Consider the following 9,027-nt stretch of genomic DNA (forward strand, 5'->3'; position numbering starts at 1 on the left):
CAATCTTGATTTTCACTTTCTTGAATAGTTTTATTCGAATTTGAATTAGCTTAACAGTAGAATCTAAGTCCCTGTGGGATCGATATCTGGACTTAACAGTCTATATTACTTGTACGACCACGTATACTTGCGTGTGCGTTTGGGAGCAACAACTTTTTGGCGCCGTGGCCGGGGACTTAGAAAAATTTACTGTTTTTATAATTTGAGTTTGTTTTTCTATTCAAGTCTTTACTTTTCTTCGTTGTTCTACTTGTGATTCTTCAGGCTTCTCTGGTTTATGCCAAGCACTAGAAGTTCAGGACAACCGTTAGTTGATCTTGATCAAGAAATCGAAAGAACCTTGCGACGACAGAGACGAATGGCTAACAAAGCAGCAAGACTTGCTCTTGAACGGGCAGAAAGGGATAGAGCAAGAAACGCAGATGAACAGGGAGAAAGAGCAGCTGCGAGGGCACAAGAACAACGAATTCTGTTATCCAGTTATGCTAGGCCAAGTCTGGCGACCATTGCTAAGGCTATTGTTAGGCCTGACATTACTGGAAATTTCGAGCTAAAAGAAGGAACAGTGCGGCTGGTACAACATACGTGCCAGTATATGGGTAAATCTAGTGAAGACCCACATAAGCACTTGATGCAGTTCGTGGAGTTGAGCGAGAATTTCCAATATAGAGATGTTCCCGATGATTATGTGAAGCTGTCCTTATTCCCGTTCTCACTTATTGGCGAAGCGACGGAATGGTTGACGAATTTACCTGCAGGTTCTATCACTTCTTGGGAGATATTATCAAATAAGTTTATCGACAGGTTCTTCTCACCCAAGAAGACAAAGGAGCTGCGGGGAAGAATTGCTAACTTCACTCAGAGAGATTCCGAATCTCTACCACACGCTTGGGACAGGTATAAGGGCTATCTGCTTGATTGCCCCCATCACATGCAGCCAAAGGAGATCATTGGCAACTATTTCGTAGAGGGTCTTAACCATGAATCAAGGGCCCTGCTGAATGCTTCAGCTCAAGGTCAGATATTAAACAAAACATATGAAGAGATGGAAGATCTCCTTGAGATGATGTCTGAGGGTCATCATGAGTATAACGAGACTAGTCGGGCGTTACCACAAAAGGCTGCTGGGGTTCTTAAAGTTGATGATGTTGCAGCTATTCGGGCTGATATAGGTACTCCTACTAATGTGATGTTGAGGGTGTTTCCTCAAGCTCAGCAAATTCAACCAGTTCAGCACATTCAGCAGGCAGCATGTGTAGGTTGCGGTGAACCTCATGATTATAACAATTTTCCATTGAATCCAGAGTTCGTCAACTTTGTAGGACAGCAGAATCGTGGTACTGGAAATCGGGGAAACTATTACGGAAATAATTACAACACTCCATTTGGAAAGCAGGATTTCCACAAGCCGAACAACTATCAACAACCTCAAGCTCAGCCAACTAGCAATTTAGAGGAGATGATGAAGCAGCTCATAGCTCAAAATCAGGTGATGCAGCAGCAAAATCAGAAAGTTCAGAGTGAGATGCAGAAATCGATTCACGAGCTTGAGCTTCAGATGGGGCAGATGGCTCTTATGCAGAATGTCAGACCTCCGGGTGCTCTTCCGAGTGATATGGAAAAGAATCCAAAAGAATGCAAAGCAATCACCTTGAGGAATGGTAGAGAGCTAGAAGAAGTGCCACCGAAAAGGAAGAACATAGCAGAGGCAGAACTTATCCCTGCTAAGCGAGCCGAACCAAAGCAACCAGTCGCAGAGCAGCATGTAGAGGAAGTGGTACGACCACCCCCTCCCTTTCCACAGCGACTTCAGAAACAGAAGGCAGATTCGGCTTGCAAGAAATTTCTGGAACTCTTAAAATAGGTACACATCAACATACCTTTGGTGGAGCTTTTGCAAGAAGTCCCAAAATATGAGAAATATATTAAAGATGTGGTCGTGAACAAACGGCGTTTGACAGAGTTTGAGATAGTTGCACTTACTGAGGAGTGCAGTTCTAGAGTGAGGAGTAAGATCCCTCCAAAGTTGAAAGATCCGGGCAGCTTCACAATTTTGACTACGATTGGAAACATTGAAGTTGGGCTAGCATTGTATGATTTGGGTGCTAGTATTAATCTGATGCCCACCTCTGTGTTCCGAACGTTGGGTTTGGGAGAGCCTAGGCCAACCACTATTACTTTGCAGTTGGCTGATCAATCTCTTGCTTATCCTGATGGTATTATTGAGGATGTTCTTGTGAAGGTAGGCCCATTTATTCTGCCGGTTGATTTTGTGATACTTGATTATGAGGCAGATAAGAGTGTTCCCCTCATCATGGGGAGAGGATTCTTGGCTACTGTTGATGCTGTGATCCGAGTGAGAGATGGAAAGATATCCATGACAGTTAGTGGGTAAGAGGCGACTTTTGATATGTTTAAAGCCACTAGACTTCCAGCCCATTATTAGGAGTTGAAGATGATTTCTGTGGTGGAACCCGAGCTCACAAATGCCGACTTGGATCACTTTCTAGCCTCGCGAGACCCGTTGGAGACAGCTCTGGTGTATGGGGAAGATTTGAAGATTGATGCAGAAGTGGAGGAGTGTCTTAGAATTCTTGACACTTCATGTGCTTATCTTCGAGCACATACACCGTTTGAGGAGCTAGACAGGCCAGAGTCATGGAAGAAGCCGAAACCATCTACTGAAGAGGTGCCTGTTCTTGAGTTAAAACCATTGCCTCCTCACCTTCGCTATGCTTTCTTGGGTAGTGGAGATACATTGCCCGTAATCCTCTCTGTTTATTTGACTGATGTGCAGGTTGAACGTGTATTATGAGTGCTAAGAGATCGCATCCGAGCCCTCGGGTTGTCGATAGCTGATATTCGAGGTATTAGTAGCTCGTTTTGCATGCACAAAATTTTATTGGAGGAAGGAAGCAAACCCAGTATTGAGTGTCAGACTGAACCCGATCATGAAGGAGGTGGTAAAGAAAGAGGTAATCCAGTGGCTTGACAGCTGCATTATTTATCCCATCTCAAACAGCAATTGGGTGAGTCCCGTACAATGTGTCCCGAAGAAAGGGGGCATAACTGTGGTGGAAAACGAGAAGAATGAATTGGTGCCTCAACGAAATGTTACGGGCTAGAGGATATGTATCGACTATCGTAAGTTGAACAACGCCACCAGAAAAGATCATTTCCCTTTGCCCTTCATGGACCAGATGCTCGACAGATTAGCAGGGCACGATTATTACTATTTTTTGGATGGTTATTCGGGTTACAACCAGATCATGATCGCGCCCGAGGATCAAGAAAAGACCACCTTCACATGCCAATATAACACGTTTGCATTCCGGAGGATGCCTTTCGGTTTGTGCAATGCTCCAGGTACCTTCCAGCGATGCATGATGGCTATCTTCACCGATATGGTGGAAAATTATGTGGAGCTATTTATGGATGACTTCTCTGTTTTTGGAGATTCTTTTGATGACTGTTTGAACCATCTGGATGCCGTGTTAGCTCGTTGTGAAGAAACAAACTTGGTACTTAACTGGGAAAAATGCCATTTCATGGTTCGAGAGGGAATTGTTCTTGGGCACAAGATATCGGGCCAAGGAATAGAGGTTGACAAGGCAAAAATTGAAGCAATTGAAAGATTGCCACCACCCGTTTCAGTTCGGGGAGTAAGCAGTTTTCTTGGGCATGCTGGCTTCTACCGACGGTTCATCAAAGACTTTTCTAAAGTTGCTAACCCACTGTGCAAGCTTTTAGAGAAAGATGTGAAGTTTGTGTTCAATGAAGCCTGTCTGACGGCTTTTGATGAGCTGAAACGAAGGTTGGTTTCTGCTCCTATTATCGTCGCACCCGATTGGTCTCTACCGTTTATTCTCATGTGTGATGCAAGTGATTTTGCTGTGGGCGCTGTCCTTGGTCAGAAAAGGGACAAGATCTTTCATCCTATTTATTACGCCAGCAAGACACTTGATGCAGCCTAGATGAACTATACTGTCACAGAGAAGGAGTTATTGGCGGTTGTCTACGCCTTTGACAAATTCCGATCATATCTGGTGGGCACGAAGGCGATTGTATACACTGATCACACGGTAGTTCGTTACTTGTTTGCAAAGAAGGATGCAAAGCCGAGGCTTATTCATTGGGTGCTGTTGCTGCAAGAGTTTGACATCGAGATTCTAGATTGAAAGGGCACAGAAAATCAGGTGGAAAATCACTTATCGAGGTTATAAGATCGGAAGCATGTGGATGAAGCAGTGGGGATTAATGAGAGTTTTCCGGACGAACAACTTTTTGCTCTTAAATCAGCTGAGGTGCCATGGTATGCAGACATGGTGAACTTTATAGTGAGTGAGATTTACCCCCCTGGTGCTAATCACGAGAAGAAGAAGCGGATTATGCATGACAGTCGTTTCTATGTGTGGGATGAGCGCTATCTTTACCGGGTTGGCACAGATTAGCTAATCAGAAGGTGTGTTCCAGAGGAAGAGGTCTCAACGATTCTCGAGAAGTGTCACTCATCACCCTATGGAGGACATCATGCTGGGGACAAAACAGCTGCCAAGGTACTTCAGTCCGGATTCTACTGGCCAACTTTGTTCAAAGATGCTCATGAATTTGTGCGAGCATGTGATAGCTGCCAGAGAACCGGAAATATTTCCAAGCGTCATGAAATGCCTTTGAAGGGCATCTTGGAAATCGAGTTATTTGATGTGTGGGGTATTGACTTCATAGGCCCCTTCATACCATCCAAGGGAAATAAATACATATTGGTGGCTGTAGACTATGTTTCGAAGTGGGTGGAAGCCACTGCACTTCCCACAAATGATGCTAGTGTGGTGGCGCGATTTCTGAAAAGGAACATTTTTACCAGGTTTGGGACCCCGCGAGCCATCATCAGTGATCAAGGTACACACTTCTGCAATCGGCTCTTTGATAAATTGCTGGTCAAGTATGGGGTGAAACATAAGATAACGACTGCTTATCACCCTCAGACGAGTGGTCAAGTGGAGGTATCGAACAGAGAAATCAAGAGGATTCTGGAGAAGACTGTGAGCGTAAGTAGAAAAGATTGGTCATTAAAGCTTGATGACGCTCTGTGGGCATACAGAACAGCGTACAAAACTCCGATTGGTACATCCCCCTATAAGCTCATTTTTGGTAAGGCATGTCATCTACCAGTTGAGCTTGAGCATAGAGCATATTGGGCAATCAAGAAGCTGAATCTCGACATGGTTCAAGTTGGAGAGAAAAGACTGTTGCAGCTGCATGAGTTGGAGGAATTTCGCTATCATGCTTATGAAAACGCGAAAATGTATAAGGAGCACACCAAAAGAATTCATGACAGGCGCATCCAATCTCGTGACTTTGAGCCTGGGCAGTTAGTATTGCTGTATAACTCCAGGCTGAAGATTTTCGGTGGAAAGCTGAAGAGCAAATTGTCCGGACCATTCGAGGTAGTTCGCGTGACTGCACATGGTGCAGTCGAGCTTAAAAGACCCAACTCGGATGAGACATTCTTGGTGAATGGGCAGAGAGTGAAGCATTACTACGGGGAGGCAACTGACCGCGCTAGGACCACCATCGATCTAGAAGAGGCTTGAGGAAAACCTGCATCGTGCCGCGACGTTAAATCAGGCGCTTCTCGGGAGGCAACCCGTGTCTTAAAAAAAAACGTGTCGTGCCACGACCTTAACTAAGGAGCTTTTTGGGAGGCAACCCAACATTTTGTAGGATATAAGTCACATTTGTTCATGTTGCAGCAATTGGGCGAAAAATGAAGAAAACAGACAAAACGCCCAGTGATTTGCGCTTTTTGCCCGCGATGCGGGCAGATCGCGCATTAAAAATAAGAAGCGCCCAGTGATTTGCGCGATCCACACACAATGTGGACAGATCGCGTGGAGCTCTGCAGCTTTGCGCGATCGACCCGCGATGCGGACGGAGCGCGCGGGTCGACCCGGTTTGTGTTCTCTTTTTCGCATATATGTATAGGCCGCGCCCCTTCTTCTTATTTTCATCCGAAAACAATTCCCCAACTCCCCCCATTCCCTTTTAATACGAAAAAAAGGGCCATCCCCATCCCCTCTCTCACACAAACAACCTCAAGTTGCTTTAAGCCATCCCACATTAACATCACAAGGTAAGTGTTCATCTTCCCTAGTTTCTTTCTCCTTGTTATTGTGTTGGTATGTGTAAAGTAGGGATATGGGTATGGGCGAATTGTGGACGGGGATTGGTATTGCTTGTGTAATAGGTGTGAATATGGCTAGAATGTGATTCCCATTGCATATAGGAGGGTTCTTCAACCCACCATTGTTACCCAAAGTTAAGGGACGATTTTACGCCCACAAGGTGTTCGATAAAAGTCCCAAACAAGTTTTTGTGAAATTGTGAAGTCTTGAGTAGCAATGAAACATTAACCGAGCATAGGAACCCTTGTGAAAGTCATCTCACCATGAAATTCAAATTAGGAGGGCGGATTGGGAAAATGTGATTTTTTTCGTCCCAAGCCCTACAACATGACAATCGAGGACTCTGTTTTTGTTTGCTTGGTCTTGTAGGAGTAGTTAACTTCTTTTGATTTTAGTTTTCATAATAGAGTTTGAAGTAAGTGTGGGGTTGCGCCACGACCCCGTCGTTACTAACCTACACCTCTTGTTTGGTAATGCGTTGTTTTGCAGGCAAAATGGTTAACGCCAAATCCAAAGGAAAAGCTGTCGCCTCCTCCTCCCAGGGTACAAAAAGAGGGCGCGCACAAAACCCGCCCAAAGAAAAAAAGGGGCAAACATCCGGAAAAGGTAAGCATCCCGCGGTTGTCATTCCTCCGGAACCTAAAAGGATAACCAACCCCCATCTCTCGGGGGAAGGAGCAGAGTGGTATGCGGGGTTTGACACCTCGAAAGGGTTCAACCATGAGCGAGCAATCAGTCGGGCCCCTCTGAAGAAGACTTTTCAGGATATCCACGACCGTATAGTTGCCATGGGATGGACGTCTGTGTTCGAACAACCGGGGCCTGTGAACATTGATTTGATCATGGAACTTTATGCGAGCATACCAATCCGTCGGGCTCGAGATTCCGTGTTCATTCGACAAAACTGGGTACCATTGTCGGCATCAACCTTGTGCGGGGCAATCGGAGTCCCGGATGTGCCTGTCGAGCCCTTACTAGAGTTCATCAGAAGGCCGGATTATTGGGCTATCCGGGAAACTTTGTGTGGAACCAACTCAAAAGCTCAATGGGCACGATATTCAGGGCCTCTTCGGAAGCATCGAAGTATGAGCATGAGCAACTTTTGTAGAGAGGCCCGAGTGTGGCTGCGCCTCCTAAATACGAGAATAATGCCACTTGATCACTTCTCGGAAGTACAACGGGAGAGAGTGTGCATTGTGTACTTCCTGATGACAGGGCAGCCGGTGAACATAGGGTATTGGATGCTGCAGGAAATCCGCCGAGTGTGTGCGGGGAAGTCAAAAAGGCTAAGTTATGGAAACACTCTCACTTCCTACCTAATGCAGCTCGACAAGGAGTTAGCGTACTCTACTGATAGAGTACTTGAGGCGCCCATTGACCCGCTCGATATCTCCAATGTCATGGCCCCAGCAAGTGTATCCGAACATCACTTGACCCCGGCAGAGGAGAGGTCTGCCCAGTCCACCGTACTAGCTCAGCTGTACTCAGGGATGATGGTTGCGAGTGACCACTTTAATATTGATCTCAAAAGGGTCTTTATTGATAACCCACACACTCCATATTCTCGGGCGCTGGTGGGCGAGCTATCTCAGTTACCCGCGGATGAGGACGAGAACTCGGCTGATCGAGTAATGGCCTCTTTCGAAGATGAGGAGGAGGCAGAGTCGCTGATGCAAGGCGACGACAATGAAGAGGAAGAAGACGCCGAGCCGGATGAGGGCGCGGCGGATGATGAGGACCTCCTTGATGAGGACGACTAGGCCCTAGTGGGCCCAGGGAGTATTTCTTACCTTGCTTGCGCTTTGTTTTCAAATATATATGCATTGAGGGCATTGCATAGTTTTAAGTGTGGGGTGGGAAAATACGTCCCTGGTTTGTAACAACATGTTTTGAGGTTGCGGATGATGATTAGTATGCCTTAGGTTTTTTTTAGTTTTGCATTTTAGTGTCGAAAAAAAAAATAGAAAAAGTAGAAAAAATTCAAAAAGATTTTATTGTTCTTTATTTTTCTTTGATAACTTCTTAAGTCCCTCATTAGTAGGCATTCATCATCCATCCCCTTTGGTTTTCTTATGGCCTCGGTTCTTTCCCGAGGGGAGGCCTTTGAACCGGGCGTAGGTAGATTTTTTTTTCTTTTATAGTCATAGAAAGGGCTGTTCCTGATGACGGGTGGATGACAACCTGCTTGAGGGAAAATTAGTCCGTAGGCTAGGTGCATTCAAATGCTAGGTGCACGGGATAGGTGAAGTCTTGGAATATGAGTGATCTTGAAAATGTTTTGTGAAAGCATGCCGTGAAATTGTATTACTTTTCTTGGAAGCACGTGAAAATGGTTTTTGTGATGTCTCGTATGACCCACTTGGCATTGTTGATTTCCATTGTGTTTGATTGTTTCGAGGGACAACCGGATCCGTCTTGCGTTGATTGAGTGCCATGTGTGAGTAAGGTTTCGTATCTGAATCCATGTTTGGTATTGACATCTAGAACTTGCCCTGTGTGTTCACAAAGCGAAATGAAGTTTGGTTGAGCCTAGAAAGTGATAGAGGCGTTTCTTTGATTAGTCACTAAAAAAAGCCTAAAAGGTTATCCTACCAACTTGCAAATAACACCCTAGTTAACCCTTTTTGAGCCTTTAGCCTTTTCTTTGAGAGCAGTTAATCAGCCTTACCCCTTTGTTCTATAGCACTCGATGTTTGATCCAAAACACTCCAGAAACACTTTAATCAATTACAAGTAGAATGGGAGTTGAGATGTGAAATAAAGAGGGGAAATGGTTATTAATTGTAATCTAGGAAGACAATGGGAGCACCGAATGAACAGAACTAATTCAATTGTTAGTTGG

The sequence above is a fragment of the Lycium barbarum genome, chromosome 3 (assembly GCF_019175385.1).
Source record: "Lycium barbarum isolate Lr01 chromosome 3, ASM1917538v2, whole genome shotgun sequence".
NCBI classification, from domain to species: Eukaryota; Viridiplantae; Streptophyta; class Magnoliopsida; order Solanales; family Solanaceae; genus Lycium; species Lycium barbarum.